Source organism: Lissotriton helveticus, chromosome 9 (assembly GCF_964261635.1).
Source record: "Lissotriton helveticus chromosome 9, aLisHel1.1, whole genome shotgun sequence".
Taxonomy (NCBI): Eukaryota; Metazoa; Chordata; class Amphibia; order Caudata; family Salamandridae; genus Lissotriton; species Lissotriton helveticus.
The window spans coordinates 286811600-286827501 of NC_136070.1; positions in this window are offsets into that span (position 1 = coordinate 286811600).

The window sequence follows — 15902 nt, forward strand, 5'->3', positions numbered from 1 at the left end:
CGCCCGGAGGATTCAACATGGCGGGAAGGTCGGTGGCCTGGGAGTTCCGGATCCCCTCCGCGGGACCGGGGCCCGGGCCCTACTCGGACCCCGCAGGGCGTATTTCCTCCGCGGCGGTGCGCCGCGACCGGCTCCGGGTCGGCTGGGAAGGCTTCGGGGTGGCAGGTGGCCCTCCGCTCCGGCGGAGGGTGTTACAGCCCCCCTGGCAGCAGCTTTGCCGTGTCCGTGGGGCCGAGGGAGATTCGACCGCCTCCGGGCCCTCCCCTGGGCATCCGTCCCCGGCCACCCCTCGGGGCTGAGGAGCCAATGGGGCGAAGCTACCATCTGTGGGATTATGACTGAACGCCTCTAAGTCAGAATCCCCCCTAAACCGTAACGATACCGCATTGCCATGGAGCCTCGGTTGGCCTGGGATAGCCGGCCTCTCTCGGGGGGCCGGTGGGTAGAGCCGCTCGCTTGGGGACCGGAGCGCGGACGGAAGGGGGCCGCCTCCATCGCCCTTAGTGCACCGCATGTTCGTGGGGCACCCGGTGCTAAATCATTCGTAGACGACCTGATTCTGGGTCAGGGTTTCGTAAGTAGCAGAGCAGCTACCTCGCTGCGATCTATTGAAAGTCATCCTCGGAGCCAAGCTTTTGTCTCTCCCTCCGGGCGCGTGGGTGCCCGGAGGGAGGGGAGGGACGCGGAGGGGGTAGCGCGGGCCCGCGGGAGGCTCCCCCTCCCGTCCTTGCCCCACCGGGGTGCGGGGATGGGGGCCACATTCCTCTTGCAGGTCGGCAGGGCGACCAGATGGCTGGGCCGGCCGAGCCGCTCCCCTTCTCCGCTGCTGCTCCCGGGCAAGCCGAAGCGGGGAGGCGAGCAGCGGCAGTCCCCCGGGGAAGGAGCATCCCAAACGGCTGCCTCGGAGCGCCCCGACCACCCTCGCTGGCTGGAACTGCGAGGGCGACTGGGCACGGCACCCTCCGGGGCCATCCGGGCGCTGGGTTGCCCCGGGGCATCTGGTCGCCTGGCTGCGCGACCAGATGGCCCTGCGGGCCGGGCGACCAGATGGCCCTGCGGGCCGGGCGACCAGATGGCCCTGCGGGCCGGGTGACCAGATGGCCCTGCGGGCTGCCGGCCGGGCTAACTCCAACTTTTGTCCTTCCCCAAAGTTCTGTAAGCCCCCACTACGTGGGGGCTTAATAGTCGAGGAAAATGGGCTCCCCGGGCAGGCCGTCGGGGAGTGGACGTGGCCTGGGCTTAACCCTCCTTGGGCCCGGGCGCTGGGGACGGGGCTCCACCGGGGCCCGGGGAGGCTCTCCCCAGCCTGGCTAGGGTTCGGAAGGTGGGACCGGGCCCGGGGCTTGAGCTCCGGTCGGCCCGGGGTGCGCGAGCCCCCATCCCGCAGGCCTCCAGAGGGTCCGGGCACTGGGGCCGGGGCTCCACCGGGGCCCAGGGAGGCTCTCCCCACCCTGGCTAGGGTTCGGAAGTGGGACCGGGCCCGGGGCTTGAGCTCCGGCCGGCCCCGGGGTGCGCGAGCCCCCCGTCCCACAGGCCATCAGAGGGTCCGGGCGCTGGGGACGGGGCTCCACCGGTTCCCGGGGAGGCTCTCCCCAGCCTGGCTAGGGTTCGGAAGGTGGGACCGGGCCCGGGGCTTGAGCTCCGGCCGGCCGGCCCCGGGGTGCGCAAGCCCCCCGTCCCGCAGGCCACCAGAGGGTCCGGGCGCTGGGGACGGGGCTCCACCGGGGCCCGGGGAGGCTCTCCCCAGCCTGGCTAGGGTTCGGAAGGTGGGACCGGGCCCGGGGCTTGAGCTCCGTCCGGCCGGCCCTGGGGTGCGCAAGCCCCCCCGTCCCGCAGGCCACCAGAGGGTCCGGGCGCTGGGGACGGGGCTCCACCGGGGCCCGGGGAGGCTCTCCCCAGCCTGGCTAGGGTTTGGAAGCTGGGACCTGGCCCGGGGCTTGAACTCCATCTGGCAGGCCCCGAGGGTGCTGGAGCCCCCTGTCCTGCAAGCCAGTCGAGGGTCTGGGCGCTAGGATCCCTCTGGGCCTGGGGAGGCATTCCCCGGCCTGGCTAGGGTTCGGAACATGGGACCGGGCCTGGGGCTTGAACTCTGTCCGACAGGTCCCGGGGTGCTGGAGCCCCCGTCCTGCAAGCCAGCTGAGGTTCCGGGCGCTGGGGTCCATCGGGGCCTGCAGAGGCTCTCCCTGGCCTGGGGGTAGGGTTTGGAAGCTAAACCCCAAGCCCGCCATGAGCAGGACGCCGTTTAGGCCCCGGTCGAGCGGGCGAGTGGATTTGTGGAGCCCTGGCCCCAGCCAAGCAGGTTCAGAGCCTCCCCGTGCCAGACTGACGCACCTGAGGGCCCACCGGAGGTCATGCCCGGGCCCCGGCAGCGCATGGGCAGCATATCCCCAGACCTGGTGACCTGGCAGACTGGGACCTGCTGGCACCCTGGCCCTGCCGAGCCCCAGTTCTCTCCCAGGGCTCCACAAATGCGACGACCAGATGGCCGAACTTCCCTGGAAGTCCCGATGAGGTGCCATTCGCCTCCCAGATCCCAGCGAGGGCTCCAGGAGGTCGGGTACTTTCACGCTTTGGGTCCCCTCTGTCACCTCGCGTGCAGAGTTTACAAGAAAGGAGGGTAATTTCCCTCCTGATTACTAGGGACAGGGTACGCCCGGACAACCCTCCAAGGCTGGTGGGTCTCTGCCATGGGGACCAGATAGGCTATGCCTGGGTAACACCTCCCTAGGCCACCCGGGGCTTCCTTCCGCCAGGCCGACGGCATGTCAAATTGCCCAGGACGGGCTCCATGGCTCTTGGGCAGTCGTCCCCCCGGGGCTCCATCCACCCCGACGGCATGGAAAAATGCCCAGGACGGGCTCAATGCGTCCGGGGCCTTCGTCCCCCGGGCGTCCGGGGCTCCATCCAGGCTGAAGGCATGGCAGAGTGCCCGGGTCGGGCTCCATGGTTTTCAGTGTGGTCTCCCCCTGGGTGTCGGGAAGCTCCAGGCCGATGGCATGGAAAAATGCCCAGGACGGGCTCCATGCGTCCCGAGCCTTCGTCCCCCGGCCGTCCGGGGCTCCAGCCAGGCTGAGGGCATGGCAGAGTGCCCGGGTCGGGCTCCATGGCTCTTGGGCAGTCGTCCCCCGGGCGTCCGGGGCTCCATCCAGGCCGACGGCATGGCAGAGTGACCGGGACGGGCTCCATGCGTCCCAGGCACTCGTCCCCCTGGCTCTTGGGCAGTCATCCCCCGGGCGTCCGGGGCTCCATCCAGGCTGACGGCATGGCAGAGTGCCCGGGACAGGCTCCATGCGTCCTGGGCATTCGTCCCCCGGGCTCTTGGGCAGTCGTCCCCCGGGCGTCCGGGGCTCCATCCAGGCTGAAGGCATGGCAGAGTGCCCGGGTCGGGCTCCATGGTTTTCAGTGTGGTCTCCCCCTGGGTGTCGGGAAGCTCCAGGCCGATGGCATGGAAAAGTGCCCAGGACGGGCTCCATGCGTCCCGAGCCTTCGTCCCCCGGCCGTCCGGGGCTCCAGCCAGGCTGAGGGCATGGGCAGAGTGCCCGGGTCGGGCTCCATGGCTCTTGGGCAGTCGTCCCCCGGGCGTCCGGGGCTCCATCCAGGCCGACGGCATGGCAGAGTGACCGGGACGGGCTCCATGCGTCCCAGGCACTCGTCCCCCTGGCTCTTGGGCAGTCGTCCCCCGGGCGTCCGGGGCTCCATCCAGGCTGACGGCATGGCAGAGTGCCCGGGACAGGCTCCATGCGTCCTGGGCATTCGTCCCCCGGGCTCTTGGGCAGTCGTCCCCCGGGCGTCCGGGGCTCCATCCAGGCTGACGGCATGGCAGAGTGCCCGGGTCGGGCTCCATGGTTTCCAGGGTGGTCCTCCCCTGGGTGTCGGGGCGCTCCAGGCCGACGGCATGCCAGAGTGCCCGGGACGGTCTCCATGCGTCCCGGGCCTTCGTCCCCCGGGCGCCCGGGGCTCCATCCAGGCTGACGGCATGGCAGAGTGCCCGGGACGGGCTCCTTGCGTCCCAAGCATTCGTCCCCCGGGCGTCCGGGGCTCCACCCAGGCTGACGGCATGACAGAGTGCCCAGGACGGGCTCCACGGGTCCCGGACAGCCCGCCCCCGGGCGTCCGGGGCACCCATCTCCAGGAGGCCAACGGCGTTGCAAAGTACCCGGCAAGGGCTCCACGGGTACCGGGCAGGCTTCCGGGGGCTCCCTTCTCCAGGCCAACGGGTCTGGGGGCTCCCTTCTCCAGGCCAACGGGTCCAGGGGCCCGGCCGGGGCCCCGGGTGGGGTGCTCCGGCCCTGGGCCCTGGGCCCTGTCCCCCGGCCTGCCGCACTGCCAAAGTCCCGGGACGGGGGTTCCGTGGTGCCCGTGGAGCCTCCCCGTGCTTGGCTGGGTTCAGGAGCCCCAGGGGCCCCGAGGAGGGTGGCCTCCCCACCCGGGGCTCCGTCCTGGGTCCTGCCGTGCGGCAGGGTGCCCGGGACGGGGTCCGGAGGGTTCAGGCGGCTTCCCTTTCGTGCCCGGCCATCTGGTCGCCCAGATCCCCTCGGCCATCTGGTCGCCCGCAATGCTTTCCTATGGGGCGACCAGATGTCCGGACTTCCCTGGAAGTCCCGATGAGGTGCCATTCGCCTCCCCTATCCCAGCGAGGGCTCCAGGAGGTCGGGCGCCCACGCGCCTTGGGTCCCCTACATCACTCGGTGCGCACAGATTACAAGAAAGGGGGGTGATTTTCCTCCGGATTACTAGGGGCAGGGTACGCCCGGACACCCATCTGAGGCTGGTGGTTCTCTGCCATGGGGACCAGATAGGCTATGCCTGGGCAACACCTCCCTAGGCCACCTGGGGCTCCGTTCCCCGGGCAGCGGCTTGTCAGAGTGCCCAGGACGGGCTCCACGGTTCCCGGGCGTCCGGGGTTCCCTTCCCCGGGCCAGCGGCATGTCAGAGTACCCAGGACGAGTTCCATGGGTCCCGGACAGTCCTCCCCTGGGCATCCGGGGCTTCCATCCCCAGGCGAACGGCAGGTCAAAGTGCCCAGGACGGGCTCCACGGGTCCCTGGCAGTCCTCCCCCGGGCGTCTGGGGCTCCCTTCCCAAGGGCAAAGGCAGGTCAAAGTGCCCAGGAGGGGCTCTACGGGTCGCGGGCAGTCCTCCCACCGGGCGTCCGGGGCTCCCATCTCGAGGCCAACGGCATGTCAAAGTGCCCAGAACGGGCTCCATGGGTCCCGGGCAGTGCTATCCCCTGGGCGTACGTGGTTGTCCGACATTCGGTCGGATGTGCTTTTACGTACCGGATCGGAATCGGCCCCATAGTGTCCAGCCTTTGTCACATTTTAGATAGGCAGTGTAATGTCCAGATGTTGTGGAAAGACCATCATGGAAAATTATTGCTACTGCTACAAAAGTTCTTCCTGATATTGATAGTTGAGTAGCTACAAAATGTTTTATTAAAGTGTCCAATTTTCTTCGTCAGCTGTACAACCTTGCATCATTAAAATTATATATTGTCCATATCTTTGTAAAAATAATGTTGATAACATTTCTGATTTGCATTGGTTACACTCCATGTTTTGATGTGCAGCTGTAACTAATTTATTGAAGGACACTGATTTACAGTCCGGTAATGTCAAATATTGAAATCTTTCAGTGTCTACATTTATTTCTTTATTTATTTGCTTATATAGCGCAGTACTCGCCTCCCGAAGGGGTATCTCCGCGCTTGGTTCGCCAATAATGTCAGAATCCGAGCCTTACAGAGGTGCCAGCTGGACTATGCTTCTAAAAACAAGTGTGTCTTCAGCATTTTTCTGAAGGAAAGAAGATTGGGATTTTGCCTCATACTGATAGGGAGTTTATTCCAGAGGGTAGGCCCTATGTATGAAAGGGCTCGGCCACCCTTCCTAGCCTTCCTAATAGGGGGAACTTTTAGTAGAAGTTGGCTGCTGGAACGCAGAGGGCGTTGCAGTTTATGAAACTGAAATTTTTGGGCCAGGTATTTCAGGCCTGTGCCAAAGAGGCTTTTGTGTATGATGCAACATATCTTAAACTTAATGCGCTGGTGTATGGGCAGCCAGTGAAGCTCTTCCAAAAGGGGCCTAGACGGAGTTCTCAATGGGACATTAAGGACTAGCCTGGCCGCTGTGTTTTGGGCCACTTGCAGTCGGTTAAGCACGTTTTCATTGGCGGAGATGAGAAGACCGTTGCAATAATCTAACCGACTTATCACAAGGGCCTGGACAAGGGTCTTTCTATAGACGTCTGATAGAAAAGGAAATACTCGTCTTAGAAGACCAATTGTCTGAAAACATGATCCAGTCACCAAGTTCACATGTTCTTTTAGAACTAGTCCCTGATCTAATCGCACTCCCAGATTCTTCACAGATTGCTTTGGGCATGGGACAGGTCCTAAGTCCAAGGGCCACCAGTCTGGTGACCAGAGGAGATTAGCTTTCCCAAAAAGCATCACCTCGGTCTTGCCAACATTACACTGAAGGCAGTTGGAGGTCATCCAATTAGACACTGCTCTCATGCCTTCTGCAAAAGCATTCTTAATAGCAGGGGTGAGAGTCTGGAAGGCGAACAAGAGCTGGGTGTCGTCAGCATACGACACTGGGGTAAATCCATGTGCTCTCACGATGTCAGCAAGGGGGACCACATACACATTAAATAATGTGGGGCTCAGGCATGAGCCCTGTGGGACCCCCTTAGTGAGCTCCCTAGAGGTGGAACGGTAGGAGCCCAAGCTGATGCTTTGTGAGCGGCCAGAGAGAAAACTCTCTAGCCAGGACAGTGCCACACCTCCAATCCCCACTCTCTGCAGACGACCGAGAAGAATCTCACGTGACACAGTGTCAAAAGCTGCAGACAGGTCTAACAGCACCAGAATTATGGAGCCTCCTCTATCCTGTGCCATCTTGATGTTGTCTGTCACGGAGAGGAGCGCAGATTCGGTGCTGTAGCTGGGTCTGAACCCAGATTGAGAATAGTCCAGACCCCCTGTTGCCTCGATGAAATTGGACACATGAGTGTTCACATGTTTCTCAGTCAATCTGCTCAAGAATGGCAGTAGGGAGATGGGGCGGAGGTTGGAAAGATCTGTCCATGGCATGGCCGAGTTCTTCCGAATCGGATTTACTACTGCTTTTTTCCAGTCTTGAGGTATTTGTCCCTCTTTAAGAGAGAGATTCATGATGGTTTGTATCATTGGGCAGAGTAGATTACTCAATGAGGCAGTTATTTTAGCTGGAAGGAGATCTAGAGGGGAGCCTGTTTTCATATTGCTTATCAGGGACAAAATGTCATTTTGGCTAGCTTCTGGGAAGGCCATCAGAGTACCCTTGTGTGTGTTAGAATGGGCCCGGGTACAGATAGCAGTATTTTTAGAGTTGTTGTTGGCCTTAATCATTTTTTCATAGATAGCCTCTATTTTATTTTCAAAAAATAGGGAGATGTCCTTACATAAGGTTTGGGAGAATTCGTCAGGACTCTCACAGGCCGAGGGTTTCACGAAGGTCTGCAAGATCCTGTATAACTCTCTGGAGGAATTGCCTGCTTCTGCTACCTGTAACGCCAGACAGTTATTCCTAGCTAGTATGATGTTTTTATAGTAGGAAGACATGGCTTCAGAGTGGGTCTTCTTACTTTCTTCGGTGTAGGTTTTTCTCCATATTTTTTCCAGCTTTCTGCAACCCTGCTTTTCTAGTCTAAGATGTTCGGTATACCAAACCTCCTGCTTAGATGTAGAATGTTGTTTCATCAGTTTCAGCGGGGCTAGGAGATTGACTGCTTCCAAGATATATTTGGAAAGAGCTGACTCTACATTATCTGTTGCCACAATGGTTGACTGTCTCCATATTTCCTGAATCGCATCTAGAGTGACCCTATGCCATTGTCTGCGCCATAAGGGGGGGGGGGGGCAGCGGATTGTTTAGTGGGTTTAACCAGACCAGGCAGGGAGAATTCAACCACACAATGGTCTGACCAGTTTACTCAGGTCGGGGGATGGCAGTGTATCGTGGGACAATTGGAGAAGATTAAATCTAGAGTATGACCTCCTATGTGGGTAGAGCCATTGTTCTGTATCTTGAATCCTAAAAGAGCAAGGTCTAAAAACAAGGACAAGGTTTCAGGATGATCAGGGATATCAGCATGAAAGTTGAAGTCCCCGAACAGGAGAACATTTTCTTTGGCTCGAAGGTGTTGTGCTAATAGCTCAGTTAGAGACAGAGTAAATCCTGTACTTGGTCCAGGGGGGGCGATAAATCAGGGCTCCTTTCCAGTGTTCTTTAGGACCTGAATTGATCTTAAATATCATCACTTCCATCGAGGGTTGACTGGTCTGTTCAATTACAGAAACTTTTAGACCTTCTTTATATATAATGGCTATTCCGCCTCCGGGTTTAGTCGGGCGATCCAGCCTTAAAATTTTATATCCTGCAGGGATTCCTAATGTTATGGCAGGGGTCGTGTGTGGTTTTAGCCAAGTTTCTGTTAAAAAACAGATTTCCGGAATGACTGTATTAATAAGGTCCCATACCTCAAGATGGTGTTTAGGCAGTGAACGAACATTAAGAAGAAAACTTTTCCAGCCCTTAGGTGCTGATGTGCTCCTTTCAATGCCTCCTGTGAGATTTACGGCGTAGGATGCCTGAAATCTTCACTGAATACATGAGAATGGTCCTTCAGGACATTGCCATTGATCATGAACACATCCCGCCGCCCCCTGAGGTTGCAGGTCAAATAGGACTTGGGATGTGTGCCTGTGTCGGGTAGCCGCCGTACGGTCCATGTTAGATCAAACAGAGGTAGTAGTCCCTAGCCCAGTCCTGTCGCGGACGGGCGCAGACGGGCTACTCTTTGGCTACTCTTCGGCGTAGCTTCGGCACCACTGCGCGCTACCGCTGCGTGCTCAGAGGAGGGCGAGGGCTAAATAGCCCAGAAAAAAGCAGGCGCTAGAGCGCTAACCGCTCCAGCAATGTCCCAACAGGAAGTGCCTTGCTCTCCCTGACCCGCCCTCCGCACAATGGTACTAGGTACCTCATCGGACCGGGGCGGGCAGGAGTGGAAATCGAGCACAGGCTTCCTCCGCTGACCAGAAATACCGTCCTCCCCCCCCTTTTAAATCAGGACTCAGGAAAGGTGGTGCGAGGTAGCGCAAGGTATTTAGGCTGACACAGAGAAATTTCACGTTTTAAAAATATGTGCAAGTGTGTGCAATCGTTTGATTCAAATATTAAAATTCAGTTTTTCAGTCAACAGCAATTTTAAAAGACAACAGTTCTCTGAGCACAGCAATTAGGCACAGCGCAAGGCACAGTTCTACTACCTCTGGCGAGCAAGCGGATCGGGATGACTCTGCCACAGTCACCTTACCCCACCCTAGATTAGTGCTACATGTATAAATAACATTTTCACAATAATGTTCCCATTTATAACAAAGGCCAAAAATATTTTCTAGTTCTACACCTTCATTTTCCAATACGGTAAGCATATGCATTAGAAATTTCTGAGCATCTTGTTGGATATTTTGCGTAAATTGTGCAGAACCAGAACATACATCCAAAAGATTACGAACATCAGAAACGGTTTGTATTTTTCTTGTATCAGTTCTCAATTTTTCATGAACAGAATGCAACAAGGAACAATTCTTTTTCCCGATTCTTCATAATTTGCTGTTGCAAACCTTCAAGAAAAAATACAACATTGACCACTACATTAGCATAGAAGTTGACACCTGAACTATTTTCAAACTGATAACCAACAATCTCTTCAACAGTGTCCTTTTTCTTTTTGCTTGCAATCACATTATCTTGTTTTTTTCCCTTCTCTACACCTTCAATACAGATATTCTCATACCTTCTTTTTCGACCAACCACAGGCTTTTCAAATACAGGATATTGACCTAAATTGGGAGCATATGTTCTTCTTAACCTACTATACTCTTTGACACAGTTTGCATCTGCAGTAACCTTTGTGTCATCAAAATCAATCAAAAACAAACCAGATAATGTTCTGACTCACGACAAAGCAACATATGTCATACCCTCTTTAAACATAGTATTTCGAATGTTCACCAAAGCACTGTCAACACTTAAACCTTTAGATTTATGAATAGTCACTGCATACGCCAGAGAAACTGGAAACTTTTCTATGGAATGGACAACGACCAATTTGTTTAACTTCATCAATCAGATCAAATTAAATTTTTAAGAATTCAATACCATCTTTATTTTGATCATTAACAAACTCCACAACTTTCCCCATTGCTCCATTAACTAAACCTTTTTCTACGTCCAAATTACGCCTTAAAATGACTCAACAGTTTCTACATGCATATTGATTCTTTTCTAAACCAGCAGTTTTAGATATTGATTTTTCTAAGGAATCCAATTTTGTCTTCAATTTTTCTGTCAAAATAATAGTGATTCCTTCATGGTCTATTTTATCAATGACTTCCATTGTTATTATTTCTTCATTTTCCAGCTTCAAAAGTTGTTCTTTGAATATAGAAAACTCACGCAGTGTTGGCATTAAGCAGATTACAGATATGTTTTCTGCAGTTTGCATGTATATTTTCTCAGGAACTACATTTTCATTTGGAAACAAATTGGAAAGTAATCAACTCTGCAAAGCTTGTTTGCCATGTTCAGTCAGTAGTCCAATTCTTACATCTTGGAGAATAGTTCCATAATCAACAACATTTGCCTGTCACATATTTGTAATGAGTTCTTTGTATTCAACATAGGACCAAATGTTTACGTTTCCAACACTATCCAAAGACTTTCTGGTGTCTTCATGCGCAAGTGTTTTAAATACTGGTTGTCCTTTTGCAGGAGTGAGTTGCAGTAGATCTCCAAAAACTATGACGCGTTTTCCTCCAAATAACACGTCGTACTCTGTATTAAGAATTTGCTACATTCTTAAATGCACAAAGGCAAGCATAACGTTTGATACCATGCTTACCTCATCAATAATGAGAAGTATAATTTTCTTCAAGACTCTTGAAACTTCACAACAAGCTTCTCAAGATAGCTTGTGATATTCCAATTTGTTTTCATGCTCTACTGGTAGCATTAGTAAACAATGTAAAGTAATTCCTTTAATGTTGTGTGCGGCCAACCCAATTGGAGCAGTGACAACACAACACAAATGCGACTCAGTTGTTTTCTGTAGATAACTTGTAATTACTTTAACTAAAAAACTTTTTCCTGTTCCAGCTTGTCCACTCACGTACATTCGGATAGATTGAAATGACATGCATGAGCACTCTTTCTTTTCATGGAGTAATACATGGTCAATCTGTTGTCTCACTTGCTGATATATTTATTTCTGTTCAACATGTAGTTATTCTTCCAAGTTTGCTAAGTTTGTTAATTGTTCTTGAGCTTGATGCATTGCTGTTTAAACCTCATTCATAGCGATTGCTGCTTCATTTTTAACAATTGCTTGTCCTAGTAGATCTTGAGTCAGCGCAGCAGAACTTTAACTGTCTTGAGCACTGTCTCTAACAATTTCAGCTGCAATTGTAGCTTCTTGATCAATTTCATCGTTCAACATTTTCACATGATTTGCAAAAGCACTGCATTATATGCTATCTTTACAAGCATTAAAAGAATCTTCACAGCTCTGGGAATCTCCAAGTAATTCCAATTCTGAACGCCATTGTTTGAACATTTGTACAAGGGCTAAATAGTAAAATTCCCTTTTATCATCAGTGTCGCAACTCAGCTTTCTGTGATTAATCAAATTTCCTTTCGTTTGTTTCACCAAACATCCTTCGGAACCAATGACTCCATATTTTCCATCATTGATGTTCTTGGTAGTATTCCGTTTAAAAGAGTAGTTTTGCAGCACTTCATGGAGACACATGTTCTCAAGATGATGACTTCTGTTTGGGTAATAAGTGTCCAACATATTCGTTTTCAAAATATCTGTACTTTCTGGATCTTTTTCTGCTAAATATTCAATTTATTGTACAGATTTCAGTACTCAAGTTTGCATTGCTGCAAGACCTAGACTCACCCAAATGATTCTTCTAGATTTGGAGTATAGACTTGCAGATGATAACCGATTTGAGCATTCATATGCTCCGATTTCTCAATGGGATAACATCTTTAAACTGAAACTGTATAATTTCTTATTTAGAGTCTTCTCGTGAGAAATCTCTTCCCACATTTCTTTCAATTCCGTCTTTTCTGAATTTGTAATATAGGACGTTACATATTGAGCAACAGCAATGGAATTGTCCGCAACATACTGAATATCCATGTTAGCATTCCACATGGACAAAATAACTGGGTTGTAGTCATTTCGTGTATTTTGACTCTTCATTTCTTCTTAAGTTGTAGGTATTTTTTGGAGACTTTCTTGTGATGGTATGTTGCAAAGATGACATAAAACTGTTTACTCTTCCTTTGGATATTACAGGACGTGAAAATACAAAACGACATTTGGTGTAGAACTTATCCTTACATTTGTACTTTCGTCAACCGTATTTTCCACATCAGTGGCTTTGGAATCGTAAGACTTGTGCTCTTAAGTTGTTTTCGTCTGTGCTTTTGGGTACAGAAGATGTTGCATATTGTTCAATAAAAGTCAAAACAGTATCATCCGCATCTGTTCCAAATTTGGGAGCGTCCTTAATCCATAACAGCATATATATGAGGAGCATCTCTTGCTTGATACTCCTTTCTCCAAAAGAAATCCACAACTACTCCAAGAGGAAGATTTTTTTTTTATTGCAGATAAAAGACATCATAGCTTCAAATCTATGATTGAAATACCTGCATACATTAACAGGATCCAAAGAGCACAATTCCCCAGGTGTCTTGTATTCAATATTTTTTATATTGCAATTTGCCTCTCGAAGAAATCCAAGTAAATCATCCCAAGCTTACTGAGCGCAGCTTAGGGTAAGGAACCATGTAGGAGTTCGTAGGTTCCGTAGCATACATTTCAGTTCTCCATGACGACGGTACCAATATTCATTAGTCCCACGCTAACATGCCATTAGATTAATGAGCTGAGATTCTAAAGGATCATCACTCTAGTGCACTTTATTCATAAAATATTTTGCAGATACATTTTGCAGATGTATTCTAGTTTTTAAAATGTGATTGACTACATACAAGTCACTTTCAAACAAAAGATGAAATATATAAGGGATACATTGTCGAAATCTTGGATCTTCTGCATATAATCTTGTTGTCCGATATTTAGATGCAGGAATCTGCACAGGACGTTCATCATATTGTCGTCCTTTTCCAGTTGGGAACAACAGTGGAACAGAACGAGCTTCCAAGCTCTCTTCCCATACACTCATGGGACTTCCTTTTTCTTTTTTTCATTTGGAACAACTCTATAGTGTTCCCCATCACTTCTTTTGAATGAAGTGGATGCACACTGTAATCTTCATAGATTTCTTCACATCTTAACATGTCCACTTTTTCAATTTGCCCACTTGATGTTTCAGTATCTTCTGTTAAAAGTATTTATTCTTCTCCCATATTAACATTCTTATAGTATGTATTGTTTTTTTATCAAATACAATGTTGCCTTTTGCACTTTCCTAACCTCCACTAACTCCTGACAGATTTTCTTATTCTTAGTCTGCACACCATTAACAAGAATAACTAGTGGTTCACTTTCTATACTCTACACCAATAGTTTCAATATTTTTCTTTAAATCTAACGGTGAATACACAACTCTTCCTTTTAATCCTCTTTGTAAATATAAAGGAGGCAATTTACCTGTTTTAGGCTCCATACAAACAATAGCCTAAAACGGGTGCACACATTGAATGAGAATAGACTCATAGGTGTTTAAATCTATAAATTCTGGAGGAATAGCAACTAACTCTAAATTATTATGCACAGCTCTAGCGGGAATTTTATTCTCATCTAATTTGTTATAACAATATTTACAAATACGCTGATCAGAACCCAATCAAAAACAATTCTCTACCAACAAATAAGTTACAAATTCATTCCACTTATTATTTTCTTTTTCACTTTTTAAATACAGATCAACACTTCTAGTCTGATTTTTAAAGTGAGTTCGTTGACAACAAATACAAGAAAAAGGTGGCCTTTCACCTGAAATCACCCTAAACGTTGTAATTTCACCTTCAAAATGTTTTGTACAACTAAGTTCAACATTCTCTCTAACATTTTCAAAACTCAATGTCATCACAAACCTTCTTCACATCTGATACTGACCCACGCAAAAGAGCACTGTTCAACTCATTTAACTTTAGTGCTGGACTATTTGCATATACAATCTTCTTACTACCTTCCGCTTTCGAGTATGATGTACTGCCAACATCCTGAAATGGTGAAAAACACTTTGACATACTTTCCTAGAAAGACAAGCCAGAGATTTACCATCCAAACCTGTATTTTTTTCTCACTCTGCAAGGGTCTAGTCCTTGCAACACCTTAATCTTTTGTTTAACATTTTTTTCACTATATACTTGTAGGAAACTGAGTAATTTATCAATAGATTCTTGTCGTACACTACAAATACTACTGCAATCCCAAGTGTACACTGGGGCTTTAGGACGTCGTCCTAGAACTCCATCAGCTATCACTTCTTCTACATTTCTGGGAACCATTTTCTCTTTCTCAATTGGACAACCATTTCAAACCTCATAAGCTCGACCACTGGTGTCAACTACATGCAACAAATCATTGGTCTGAAAATAACTCTCTTCACTAAAAAAAGGCTCAGAACTTGAACTGTGTTTCCATTCCCCCCAAAAAATATCACAAAAATTACTTCTGTTAATTACTCTTTTCTTCTTACTTTTGGCCTTCATTCAATGGATTGGTTTATCTAGTTATCGAATTCTGTTTAATACTAAAATGAATAGTTTCCTTTTTACTTCAAAAGCCTTTTCAACAATGGATTTGATATGATTCTTTTATAAAAAAAAAGTGTTCTCTTTTTATATTTCTTCGTATCTTTCATCAAATTATGTACTACTGTGTTATAAAATATTTTTTTACAAATTTCCTTATATTGATTTTCTCTTCTTTTGCTATAAGTTGTATCCTTTGTATATATATTGCCTTTTTTCCTTTCCTATTCTTTGCACTTTTTTTGTGCTTGGAACATTTTCAGTGCTTTCAACATTTTCAGGTTTTTTTTTACGGGTGGGCAAAATTTGCGTAATCGCGCAAATCTCCGCGAAACGGTAAAAAAATCTCGCGAACATGCAGAAATTCCGCAAACATGCGGAATTACTTGTTTGCAATGCTTTTTTCCTGTTCGCAATTGCTATTTGCGTGCTCGGGGGAAAATATCTCGTGAACATCCATTTTGAGAACGTGAAAAGGCAAAAATTTTGCGAAGTCGCGGAACGCTGAATTTTGGGCTATTTCACAGAATTTACCACCCAGGCCTATTTTTTTCTGAATCTAGTAATATTTTTAATAAAGTTCTTTGTGGTGTTACCAAAAATGTTTCTCTTTTTAGCGACATTATGTTGGTCATCCAATACTTGTGGTGAGTTTTTTTCAAGTAAGTATCCTTTTTCTGACCTTTTCTTTTTGTTTCTTTCTCCGACATAATAACTTTATATTAATGATGATAAACAGTATCTGTAAAATATAATCAAGTGTTTATTAATAACTTTATACTTTCTTATTACTATAAAAACACATTTCATGTAAATTCTGATTAAGAAATTGTAGGCCTGAAGCACAAGTGTGAAGGTGGTTAGACCACTACATGCATAGTGCATAGCAGTTTGAAGCACTTCATAACCCTAAAACCTGGCTCACTGCATGAGTACATGCATATTAACTAAATGATTGCAATAAGATAAGGAGAAACACTGACTGAATTCATAATCGGTTCACTTTTACTTTAGTGAATAGATTAGTACATGGTACATAAACAGTCACAATGGTTTA